The sequence below is a fragment of the Haliaeetus leucocephalus genome, unplaced genomic scaffold (assembly GCF_000737465.1).
Source record: "Haliaeetus leucocephalus isolate CR32 unplaced genomic scaffold, Haliaeetus_leucocephalus-4.0 Scaffold1, whole genome shotgun sequence".
Taxonomy (NCBI): domain Eukaryota; kingdom Metazoa; phylum Chordata; class Aves; order Accipitriformes; family Accipitridae; genus Haliaeetus; species Haliaeetus leucocephalus.
Window position 1 is genome coordinate 20783294 of NW_010972437.1, and position 13874 is coordinate 20797167.

Below are 13874 nucleotides of genomic sequence, written 5' to 3' on the forward strand. Positions count from 1 at the left end.
AATCCTGTCAAGTCCAATTTAAAGTACAGGTAGATTTGGCATTCCTGTTAGAAAAAGATAACAGACCTAAAAATGTTATGCCTAATTATTTAGGGGTTTTTATAGATTATTCTTAGACTTCCATGTCATATAGGAAGAGCCATCAAAAATTCAACTGGTGTTGATCCAAAGATTCAAAAATGAAAAATGCTTCTTTTGGGGAACATGTTTCAACTGTGCACCAACATAGAAGAAATATAGGGAGACTGCCATGATCCTAGATAGGGCAAGACACATGAGATCTCGTCTGCCACGTGTGAACTGAAAACCTGATCCACGTTGTGCATTGACCCATGAGCTTCTCACAGAAACCAAGATTGCCCCTAGTCTTCAGCCTGTGCTAGTCACAAATGATGGGCTCAAGACCAATCCAGACAAAATGCAGACATTTTCAGGTCTCACTAAGTTTATCTACAAAGATAAACTTCTGTGTCCAGTTTTTGGCTGGTCCTCTCCCGTAATTCCAGTCTAGTGCAGTGCCTTGATCTTTCCATCTACTCTAGGTAGTGAAATTAACTTACCTGTAATAACAATCTACACAAAGAGAAAGGGGAGAAGGAAAATATATGCCAGTATGCTTTGGCGCTGTTAATTTCCACTATTTGGTAAAAGCCAACTACTACAGACACAGCCTCAATTGAGCTGTGAAGGTTATTTGATTTCTTCATGTTCTGATGATGGTTTACCATCTGTTGTCCTGATAACAATGCTAAAGGGAGTATTCACACTACTAAAATGCCCCCTGGTAGCACATGTCTCCTCATGTGTTTCTCCAGTATTGGTCTTTCTTCCTACATCCTCTCTCTCACACTATGTCTAAGTTAAGGTTCTTCCATTTACCTTGATAATCCTGATGTCTTTTTAATTGTATTTATTTTCACCTCACTGGCAGTCATATAACCTCTGGCTGTGTTCTTATAACCTCCCTGGGGAAAGTATTCCTGTAACTGCCTATTGAAGGATTTCCCCCTTCTTTTCTCCGAAGCAGATAGTCACCGTTAGAGACAGGACACAGGATTAGGTGGACCACTGCTTTGATCCAGCAGGCAATTCCCTCTTGAAACAATTGAAGTTGGCTTTGGGCAGTGATTAAATGAGGCACCGCTAGAGAAAATCCAAGGTGTTGCAGGAAGCCTTATTTGATACAGAATGGTTTTCTTTCTGAATCAGCAATGCCCAAGAAAATTCACGTTACTTTGTTGCTTCAAAAATAATGCAACTATAAGAGGAACAGATACAGTCTCATATCCCTGCCAATAACAGACATGCTACTTCACTGTATTGCTGTGTCCAAGATAAGGCTTACAGTGTGTTTGGGGCTTCATGCCCCAAATGTGGTGTGTTGCCGCATAGGATGATGCTGTCTTTGCTGCTATCACCCTTCCTCCCCAGGTTATATACACTGTTTTCCCCCGCTGCTTTTTAATGGAAAGTTTTTCATCACCTCAGATCATTTGAGGACTAAGAGACACACCTCGGGCTCTGGAGTGGAAGTGTCTCTCCATTTCCAAGTCTTTCACATAACACTGTTTGCAGAGTCATTTCCCTTTGCATTTGCAGTGTGGTTTGTGCAGCTCCATCCTGTCCCTTGCCTGCGGTCACTGCTTCTCCAGTCACTCGGGCTTAGCTGAGCTTTGTGCATGTCTCTGCTCAGCCAGTCCAAAGGAATTTGAGTGAGATCCCTAAAAGCGTAGCTTTTTTTGTGGCAAGGTTGTGCAAAACCAACAGTGCCCAAGAAAAGGACAGAATAAATAATAAAAGTTACGGTTATCAGTCCAAGAGTTTTAGCTTATAAATAAAGTCTTTTACTGGCTTCAATGGAGGCAGGATCAAGCTATTAAAGTGCATAAATGGATACACACTAAAAGCAAGTAAAACGATCCTTTATTTTTGTTGAGGTAAAAATAAGGTAAAAAGAAGGAAAAAAAAGCCAGGGTTTCAGGACTCTTTTTTTATAGAAATTGATTGGACAGAATGAGAGGTTTGCTATGAGTAATTAGCTCACATTTCACCCAGATCAGCAAAACAATGGATTGTTTCTCTTCATTTACAAGTCCTTTGCCCTGAGGTTCCAGGGAAGCTTTGCAAGCAACCTTCTATAGCCCCACCTTGAGAGAGGCTCTGCACAGGGAGCTGCCCACATCATGGTTTTTAGGAGGTGTGGGGGCTTCATGAACTGCTGCACACAGCAGTGCCTGCATTCAGTTCTAAAAGGCCAGAGAGGTTTGCAGTTAATTATTATTTTTCAGGATTTTTTTCCCCATCAGAGAAATGCAACTGCCACACTGAGCTATGCTAATCTCCCATCTCACCCTTTTGTCCTTCTTTTGACCATGTGGTGACACTGTCTCTGCTGAGGATTTTGGAAAGAAGTCAAGTAACTAATGAATGCACCAGGCTGCTCCTTTAGAGGACTTTGCATCTGAGCTGGGAGTTATAGTTATTAACTCCTCTGGCAGCCCATCATTTAATTTACCTGCTACTGACCCCTTTTGTGCATCCAGAGGATAATCCAGTCCACAAGAGCCCTGCTATAGCTGGTGTGCAGGACATCGTTGTCCTATTCCCAATTTATCTAATGTAATCACTTCATTGCCTGCCTATAAGAGCTCTATCCCATCAAGAAGCTTTGGAATAATGTAGAGACATTAGAGATTAGAATTTATTGGTCCTGAAGTTCATAAATTTAATGAAAATCATGATTCTCCAAAGGAACTTAATCTTCATTTGTTCTGTCAGTGGAGGTGTCAAGAATTAGTTTATGATTCATTAACCCATTGACTACTGCTACTTTTTCCATATTCAGCTCTTTAGGAAAAGGAAAGATGTCTTGTGTGCATTTACATACAGTGCCTTGTCTTAACTTCTTCTGTATTGGAGACACCAACTGATAGTCTCTGGTTGTAAAGGGGGAACAGAATGTGGTTTTCCTATGATTTTTCAGACTGTATCTCATGTGTTTAATTAAATTCATCAGACAGGCACGAGCATAGTCAATTCCAGAAATCTTACTGATTTCAGTGGGATGTGGCCCAGGACCTTTCATGAGCACAGCAGTGCAACTCACACAGAGACGCTTCTAACCAAGAATGGTAATAATAGAAAATACATGTCTGAAGATTGTTTGTTCAGTGTTACTCCAAGGTAGTAGGTTTTTTTTATATATATATATATACACAGACACACACACACATATATATATACATATACACAGAAGTGATCCCAAAACACCAAGAATTAATTTCTACATCTCCACACAATCGCTGTCTATTGTTTCATTTTCACTGCAGAGTGGCCTAAAGGTTTCTGCCCTGCAACTGGGGAGATCTGAGTTATAATCTCAGACCCACTGAGTCAGATCATTGACTGGACTCAGGCTCAGTCATATCATCGCTCTCTGCATTGGTTTCCCAGTGGATAAATCAGATTTCTTTTTAAAACACTTCAAAATTTCATTATGAAAAGTTCTGCTTAACAGTAAGGGGTTGGTCTTACTGTTGTTACTTATTTCTGCTACCCCATGTGTAGAAAGAGAATTTGATTTAGTTTATTGCCAAAAGTTCAGCACCTCCAGCAAGCACATTTCTTATTGGTACCCTAGTGTTGTACTCATCCCTAATTCCAGTATGAACCCTTCCAGCCAGGAAGAGAGGGTTTGCAGCTAACCAGCACTGGCACCAGGCAGTGCACAGTTAAGCTCTAAGAAACCTATAGGGAAATAAAGATAACCACGCTCAAGTCTTCTGTACCCGTACTGATAGGTTTCCAAGATTACTCTGTATTTCTGTTCCACCACGCACTTAATTAGAAGACTGCATTTCACAAAACAAATCTTTCCCCTATTGGATGCCTGGGTTTTTTTCCAACTGATAAAACCTTGTGTGAAATCCATATTCTTTTGGACATATTGAGAAAAATCCATAAGCAAGAGGAGAAAGGAGAAAAAAAAAACTATACAGGAAGTGTGGAGAAGAATTGTAAAATCTCTGATATTTCTTCCAGAAGTGCTGTATTTGACACTGCGAGTTTGTGGGGGTTTTTTAAGAAAAAGAGAATCCACACAAGCAAAATGGCTATGTGGTGGGTGTTCAGTTCTGATCTGGAGCTCACAGGAGTCAATGGAATCCTACTCATTGATTTCAAGAAGCTTTAATGCACACCTTTAATCTCCACTTACCCCTTCTCAGCTCACAAGGCTTTTTTCCCAGCACTGATGTAAATAATGCAATGCAAAGCTTGTCTTTGACCTTCTTTTGTCCTGCGCTTATTTTGCCACCCAACAATACTCCTTCATCTGGCGTCATGAAAAGCAACTGCACACAGACTCCACTATCAGGACAACCTACAGTTTTGGGGAGGAAACAGAGTATCTGGGGGAATATCACAGCCAGAGTCATCTAGGTTTTAATAATTCACCCTACAGACCCATTGCCAGCTGTGACAGTGCTACTGCTGCAAGCCTCTACCCGCAAACAACTGGCAGTGTGATGCGCTGCTCAGGCTTGGGCAGGACTTAAAGCAGCAGCAAGGGTTTGTTCTGCTTCTTGACAATGTAGAAGGGGCCTGTTGTTTGCAGCATGAGCAGAGCTGGAATAGCATGAAAGAAGGGCAGCCTGTCTCCTCCCTAGGAAGGCACGTCAAGGGGAGCAGCAACCATGCAACAAGAGAGGTGACAAATGGCCTCTTTCATTATCTCACTACTATTCTCAATTAACCGTCCTCTCACAGGACTGATCTCTCAGATTAAAACCACAAGCAGAAAATCAGAAAACATAAAGATGAAAATGGCTGAAAGTCTTAAAAGAAAAAGGGATCTTGAGTTACCAGTCAATAAAGAAACTCCTTTCTGTGTAGATTTTGACTAAGTTAGCAAAGATAGATGCTTCTGGGAGGGCCACTCGCTATGCTGGGTCACTTAAGAATAACTAGAGTACTTTTAGAATTTAGCTTTTGCTTCAGAAATCGACCCCAAAAATTCTCCTGTTGGGGAAGGGTACATGGTTGACTGCACTTTTTCTCACTTTCTTGCTTTCTCTCTCTCTCTCCATACTTACATGGCCAATAGCCCTTAGCAATTTCCTCTAAAATTCTGCCTATAGCAAAGTTAAAGTGCAGGAGCAAAGCCCCAGGCTCTTTACACTCTTAAGGTTTTCAACTTCAGTATTCTTTTTCTAAATTGCTATGTCCTAGAAGCAAGGAGTGAAAACAGCCAACAATTTCAGCCACTTCACATGCAGACTAACCACATGCTTCTGCCTGTACCTTTTCTAGAAAATATAATCTCTGCTCAATGGTGTTTAAATTGAACTGTATAATCCATGCCGACAGTGTGCCCTCAATACTTCTCAATATCAGGTTCACTAACAAAAATGTCTATGCACTTATTTTTTAGGTCCATGCAGGGACAGAAGCAGTAATGGCTGGTAAGACCATGTTTCCAGTGAGCCCAACAGCAGGAGACAGTGAAATAGGTGGCCAAGGGACTTCTCAATCCACTTACTTGGGACTGGGAGGGTCCAAAGAGCATCCCAAAGACTTGGGCACTTTCTGAGCCTGTTTCATTTCATTCAGACCTGGTTAATGCTACTGCCAGTCCTTGGCAAGGGATGTTCCATCTAAGAATGGTGTAGGCATGAATAAACATCCAACAAAAGACTTATCACCATGGCCATAATCTTGAGATTATTATGCAGGACACCAGAAGTGTCAGAGGTGTCCTGGTTAATGCTGCACCATGCTGTATTACTGGACATGTGTTAATAGATAAAGTGAAAGCGTGTATGCTCAAGAATCATAGCATTACAGTTTTGGGGGGGGGGGGGGGCAGACAAGCAGTATTTGTTTTGCATCATGAGGGGCTTCCTGTGACAGCTTGCCACATGAATTCTTAGCATACTTTGGGACTGTTTTCTGGAATAACATCTCTTTACAGGGCTCTGTCAGTGCAAAGCCATTTAACTTTGAGGATACACTGGCTAGAGAGTAGAAAATCATCTTGCTGCAAAGACAGGTTAGCTTTCGCCTTCTGGAGGAAGGGTTGCAGAGCTATGAGTTGCCTGAAGTTTTTCTTTAGCAATGAGTGAGACTGAGAGCATCAGAACTATCCAGCTTCAGAACTATAGCTGCACTAATTACTGTGACCATGGCTTTGTGCAAAAAATGTAGATCCAAGGGGCAAAAAGAGAAGGGCTTTTTGAATGCAGCCCCGACCAAGGCTCAAGTGATGAATTCATCATGACCTCAGAGGTGTAGTTCATTTTACCTGTCTAAGAGTAGTTCCCTGGGATTGGGAATGGAGATGGCAGTCTATAACCAGTCTTTAAAGCATGTCTTATACCCAGACACAAGCATTTCAGTATTTCCATGAGATAATTATTCTTCCCTGAGGATTTTTCCAAACTCCAGAGAACCCCTGGAGAAAATCACAACTGTACTGAGGTTAGTCCAAATTTTGCCAAAAGCCCAGATCCTGGAATGCTGCATTAATAGTATTGGAAAAGGATGTCATGAGCATCTCAGTTCACGTCTCCTTATGATGTTCTCCAAAAGCTGTCACAGATACTGCACTGAATCTTGTGGTGCTCACCTGCCAAAGGTCATGAGGACTGAGCAGCAGCATAGCATGAGTCGAAAGGGAAAAATGAAAATAAAACAGAGCTGATCTTAAACTGGAGTTGTGTAATGGAGCAGAGATAACTTATGTTGGGAGAAAAGCCAGGTCTTAAAAATTGCTCAGCATGCCTAGGCCCACTATTTTCCACACCAGCAACAACTGAGAGACTTGGTGGCAGCTTTGTGGGTTTGTCTTTTCTAGTAGACGTGCAGCCGAATGATGCTCATCTATGAGAAACAATTTAGGGAAAATGTAATCATCCTGCCATTGTGACTTACTACAGATCCCACTGACCCAAAGGTCACCATAATTCCTCAAGCACAGATAACCTGGTGTTATTCCATGGCTGCAATATCATATATATATATAAAAAAGCCCTTTACTTACTGTAACAGTAAACTGTAGTGATCTGATCAAGCATCACTGCCTCAGCATAGGCAGCCTGACTTCATAAAAGCACATTAAATCACTGCTACTAAGGCTCTGAATAACAGCTTATGGGAGCCCTCAAGAAAGTCCTATGACCATTTAAAATTAGTCAAGAACTGTGTGTACACCATTCTCCTTCCTGCAAGAAAAACTTTTAATTTATAAAAGCGGTTCATTGTTCAATATCCATTGTGTTTTCTTCATTAACTCCAAAGTTTGCCTCATTTCATTTTTCCACCAAAGGGGAAAAATATATAGAGCTGTCAATGATATTATCTGTGAAGAGAGGCTGCAGATTTCATATATTGAATCTAAGCTTTACAAATAGTCAGGTAATGGGAAAGGCTTTTGTAATAAAACTCAGGTAAAAATAAGCTTGCAAAAATCAAAGGGAACAGAAAAGTCTAAATTGTTTATGTAATCAGTTATACTCCCCTGAGCTGTTGATCTGTCTCTTCCTTTTGAATTTTTCTCATGTATTTTCCAGAGCTGGTAAATCAGTATTTGAAAAAAACTGCAGAAAAATAGTTGCTTCACAGATATTGTCATCTAGTTCTCGCCCATGTGAGAGAAAGCTCAAGTGTGCACACACATGCACATGCACATACTCTTTGATCTAAGATTTGGTCGTGGGAAAGCTGAAGTAGGAACTCGCCAACGTTAATTCTTTGACGTCATAGAGAGTGAAAGGAGGTTTGCAGGAAAGACTGGGGCTTGGTCATTTCCTTGATCCTGAGCCCAACCTGCAATGTGAAAGAAAGGAGGTATAGTTGCAGACATGCTAGGAGTGAAAAGAGATTGGAATAATTTCCATGAAAATGGCAATTGAACAAGTTTGAGTGAGTGGAATGAACTCTGACACTGGGGGGTGGGGGAGGCACCCCAAGAGATTGGAGGAATCTCAAAAGACTTGAAAAGGTATCTTTATGAAGGCACTGCCAAAAACAGTTGAGAAGATAAAGAGGATTAAGATGAGCAGAAGGTCTGAAATGTGGTCAAAAAGACATTTGAGACTTTGGGAATAGCCGTTTCGACACAATAAAAAAGGAAAGATTGAATTTACGAAAATAAACCACTTAGATGGAAATAACTGAGGCAGAGATCAGGCAGCCACAGGAGAGCCACAGCAGTGTGGTGGTGAGATTGACAAGGGGCTTTGCAGAGAATGGCCATTGAGTAAAATAATTCCTATAGTGAGATGACAAAGAGTCATAAGAGCGACTGAGGAATACATGTGGAGCTGCTGAACACAGTGGGAATGGGAGGACTAATAGACTGTTCAATGACTAACGTACAGGTGATTTTGGAGCCTGTGGCACTTCTGATAACTTCAGATTATATAATAAATTACCATAATATATTAAATTTTAAAAGCACACAGGACACTCAGGAACACAGTCCCACTTAACCCAATGCAACGTATGTTCCTGTGTCAGGCAGGTACTTTTCAAATTCCCTCCCAACTGTCTTCAACTCTTGGAAGAACTGTTGGGGCACACCGCAAAAAGAGTGCAAACTGCGATAGTTATACTACCGTCTGTCTGCAAAACTGTATGGAAAATCAGTACAAAAATACAAGAAATTGCATTTACTTATATGCCCCATGTATTTGTTTCAGCCCCACCAGCAGTCTTGTCTTCTCTCTAATTCTCTCTTTCCTTTCTCTTAAATTTAATTCTCTCTGCAACAGTTCAGCTCTAGATGCTACAGATTTTTGTTTGTTTGCTTGTTTGTTTAGTGAATAATCATCCAAAACCTCTAGAGCATATCCCATTCTAATCTAATGTGAAATGTTAAAAGCTGCTCACCAGCAAATTAGTTCTCGCCAAACTATGTGCATACCAGATCCTACAAGTCAAATAAAATTAAACTGAAGTTTGGTTTCCGCTTTGGTAGAGATAGCTTAGAAACTGGCCCTGGGGCACACAGTCAGCCGGCTGTCTGGCTTGATAGCACAAAGCACGTACTGTAATTATGCCAGTCATTTCCTCTTAACCACTCCTTGGTGCAAAATGCACGTTTCAGACATGTTTACCTGCTTTTTCAGGGATAAAGTACACCATGAAATTCTTCTGGTCCAGACAGAACTGCAAGTCATATCTTATCCTTACAGTGCAGTGCTTTTCAGGAATATACTTGAAGTGTTTGCCAGCTAAACATTGCAGCTGATTGAGTTTCAACATGAATGACAATACCCCAGAGCTCTCCTGCCTCCCCAAGCTTCGTTTTACAACCCTTTCTAACCTTTGTTTGGAGTATCCAGTTTATTTGCACATCGGCACATTAGAACAATGCCACGTAAGGAATTTGAGGGTTCAGGCAGTGCCTGGTAAAGGATTTGCTGCTTTGATCACAAATGACTTTTTATTCCTATATTTTAACAACACCAAAGTCTCAGGTTTCTCTGTCTCACAAACACAGCCTTTGTGCATGGGAACACATCAGGAGAAAGAACTGTTTCAGCATCGATGGATAAAACCCCACCTCTGCTGAAGCCAAGGGCAGTTTTGCCATTGATCCCGTGCAACCCGTACAGATTAAAGGCACAGAGAAATGTAACGGGACAGGTCAGCAAAGGGACTTTCCTCACGTTGAGAAGCAACCTGCCTGTTTATCACCATTCGCTCCAGAGCAGAAACCTTCCTCAGTGGGAAGAGAAATGAACCTAGAGGGGATAAAATGCAAGAGAATGATGAAGAGCAGGACACTGCAGCATTTAGTTAGTAGTGGTGCCAAGCGGTCCATAAACTCACCTTTCTTGGTACCCCTACACAAGTGTGAGCAATTATTAGCGTGATCTGAATCTCACTGAGCTTGGTGGAAGCTTTTGGTTCTGCTGCACTTTGGGTCAAGTCCATAGCACGTGACCGCCAGCATGTGTAGTAACACATGCATTTCTTTAATTTGTGCTGGTTTTGTAGAACAAGTGAGTGCCACTAATCAGCCAAGGTGATTTCACAAGGATGGAGCAAATCCATATGATGTGCCTTTTCAAAGAACCAGTATGTTATCTATAAGAAATTCTTAAATGATTTCTAATAGCTTGAGTTGCTTCAGACTAGATTGTCAAAATATGCCTAAAATGCACCCATGAGGCTGAAGCTACTCATAAATCATGATGAATTTTTTCAGCTGGAGAAAAAAAAATATTAAAATTGTAATTTTTAAGAAGCTTTTTTCCCAGGATTTTTAGATAAATCATTTTGATATCTAAAATTACAAAAGAGAGTTTCAGAATAGAAGCAGCTCCATTTAAGGTACACTTGAACAGATTTGTTTTAGAAGAATTCGTTTATGAGAAAAAGATCAGTTCAGATTAACTAAATTTTTATGTGGATTTTTGGCTGGGTTTTTTTTGTTTATTTGTTTTTTTTTTTTACTTTGTCCAGGGGTCCATAAGTTTGGATCCTAGAAAAAATGCCATTTTTAAAAACAATGTGTTACCAGAATATGTGCCTAATAAAACAATGTGGCTTCAAGATATACCTTTAAGACTGCAAGACTTGTCAGTGATTAATTCAGCCTCTCCAAAGTGGAATGCAAAGCAGAATAGCAAGGAAGATAGATAGTAATCAATCAATATTGTAAATCACCACTAAAATCCACAGACAACATAAATGTAGAGTAACAGAAACACTTTTATATGGAATTCATGTCAAAGCAGTACTGCTCCGACACCCTGGGGTTCAATTATATCTACAGCAGCTCTATATAGGATTAGTCTCTCATCTCTGGGAGGGTGGAGAGAAGGGGAGAGGAGAAGGAGAATGTCACCCAGAATTGCAAAACCTTGGATGAAAAATGTAGGTGTGAGCGCTCTTTCTGGAACTTTAAAGTGAGTTTAATTCAAATGAAACAACCCAATAAATAATACCTTGCAGCTGACTTTGAAATGTTCGCACCGGTGCTACTGAATTCTACAGCTGCAAACTTTCATTCCCATTATAAATGACAGGCTATAATTATATTTTTTACAAGGTTCCCTATATATGTTGATTTATTTTTTAATTTCTCTTTCATTAATAGACTTTTTCTTCCTTGGGAAGATAAGGTGATCTGAAAAATGCCCACTGGCTTTTTCAGTGACCCTTTTTTTGGTGTGACAATGCCAATAATAAGAACTAATTTCCTCCTCTGATATCCTCATCTGTACGAAGCAAAGATTCCTTCCACCTGTGCTTGCAAGCTATTGCGAATACAAAGGCCACCAAATAACTGGTCTAAAACACATATGTATTTTTTCATCTTCTCTTCAAGGGCCCCCTTTTTAATCCATTAACAATCACAAATAGCAAATCAAGTCACGGGTGGTTTGGGTTCCCCTCGTTGCAGTATGTCACTGCTATAATTGATTGCCAGTTAACTTGTGTTAGCCAGACAGTTCAGTAAGCCACAAACATTCATCTCTTGGAATAAATGTTTGCAGACTGTCTATACTAGCATTTACAAATGCATTATCTAACTGGAGTTAATTCCAGCCATCCTTTAACAAAATTAAATCTAGTCTAGAGAAGAGCTCTGTTATTACTGCGCCTTGTACATCTGCTTCTCGGACTGTTTAGATGTGTTATTTGTTACTGACAGTATTGCATTACTGACTTTTACTTTAGGGCTTCCCCTGGAGCTGGCCTTGTCTGTCTTTCCTCCTTTCTTTTTTGGCTGTCATGACTGCTTTTTTCTCTGCAACACCTCTTGAGAACCCTTCCTGAGCCCATGTGTGGGTCATCTGTCTAGCGGAAGTCTCTGTTTTGCCAATAGGGCAGTCCGCTCCTCTTCATGGTCCACATGTTGATGTACATCAGCACTGGACGGATGGCTGTGGAAGTATGTGATATCCTGTCTTTATACCCCTAAATGTACCTCCCCAAAGTGATGCCTAAAGATGGGCATGCAGACACAAGAAATGGTTCTTTCCCCAAACTAAGTACAAAGTGTCCAGCTAAGACGGCAGGAAGGTCAGGGAGAAAAGACACGAGACACGTTTTGTGCTCCTAATTTTTTATTTTTAAGGCAGATAGGAAAATGGGAGGGATAAGGGAAGTAGTAGGGTAAGGGCAGGAAACCATCAGGAAAAAAATGAAGAAAAAATGAAGTAAATCAAGATGGTGGCCAAGCTGCAGTTTCCAGTAGATCCAGAAGGTGGTACTTATGCTTTTGGTGCCATCTTCCAAGGCTGTAGAGGGTTGAGGGATGTAATAATATCAGGCAGCTCTTATGTGGGCCAAGAAGAGGCTTTCAATCCCAAGTTTACTGTGAGATTAGCAAAAAAGGCTGTGGAGAGCTGTGCTTTAAAGCCGAGACATGTTTACCACTGGGCCTCTATTGGAAAGGAGGGGTTATGTGAAGCAGCACTGTAAAAGGAAACATCTTTAGGAATGAGCAAAGATGATCCAGTGAGTCAGGGGGGAGGTGGTAAACCAGGCTTGTACCTTGCCTGAATGTGTTTACAACCCCTTAAAGCAGAATTTGGCCTCTCTTTGCTAAAATGCCTCCAGATGGGCCCAGGGCTGCTTAGGTAAGGGCATAAATGGTTTGTAATGCTGAGGGTCCTACTGACAAATTGCCAGGAGGCTGAGTCACACTTAATTTGCATATAAATTGCAACCATTTTTATCAAATATAAATGCACACAATCGTAATAGAGCATTTGCTTATTCTTCCTTCTCCTTTGAGAGATGAATACAAATTGTTTGCCTTTAAGTTTAATATTAAATAGCTGCACCACCTCAACATTGCAAAAAGTGGAGGAGGGGGAGCAGAAATTGGCAGTGAAATCTAATTTAGGACCTTGGCAAACCAGGTCTGGCCAAGCAAGGGCTTATGGATACCCACATGAACCATTTGATACCTCCAGGCAAACTAAAGGCGAACAAATTCAAGCTGAGGGAGCTGTCAGGTTAGTTCCACAACTGCCAAAAGTTCAGACCAAACGCAAAACTTAATTGCACTTTATATTTAACACAAGTCCGATTACTCCTGTAATGAGGGCTCCTGCAGCTCTGGATTGAAAGGTTCAAGCTTTTTTCCACAGAAAATTCTGGTAGTGGGGACATTGGCTCTGATAATATCATGAGACTTGTAGTCACAGTTTTAGGTAATGGGTCAAACACGTTGCTTAAGACACTAAATTAGACTGTCCAAGATTCCCAAAAAGGCCACTTGCCCTGACGTCCTCCTGTCCTTCCTGCACTTGCCGACTGGGGTTAGCACAGTGTTAGGGCATTAACGCCTAATATTTTTACCACAGTTCAGAATTAATTTCATTCACAATGTAAATAAACACTGTGTCTATTATTAGGCAGATGGTATAGTCTTTGGGTTTTAGTCTTCTTTATGTTTAACAGTGACATGGGTTAAGACTATCGCTATTAGCTTCTAATAATGCATAGTGCTAATAATCCCTTCCTATAAAGTGCAGAGGGCTGTGAAGAGCCGGAAGGAAAGCCAGCTGACGTGAGGCCAGCAGCAAGAAATCACCATTATAAGGCCTGAGGGAAGGATGCTAATGGGTAGCGCTCGGTGCCTGTGCAAAAGGAGCCAGGGAAAAGACAGCACAGCTAGGAGGCAAGGAGAGGGATGCTGTATTCATGAGCCCAGGACAGAGAAGGTTTTCATTTGTGCATAGAAAACCTGGAAGTAGATGAATGCACATCATCAGCAACAAAGTTTCTCTGTGTGTGGTGCAGAAATTTGTAAGACCTCATCTTTGCCTCCTCCGACTGTTACAGGGCAGCCAGCAGACAAGGTTCCCCGTTTGTTGCTCTGTTTTCTTGCATTGTTTGGAAGAAGCTCT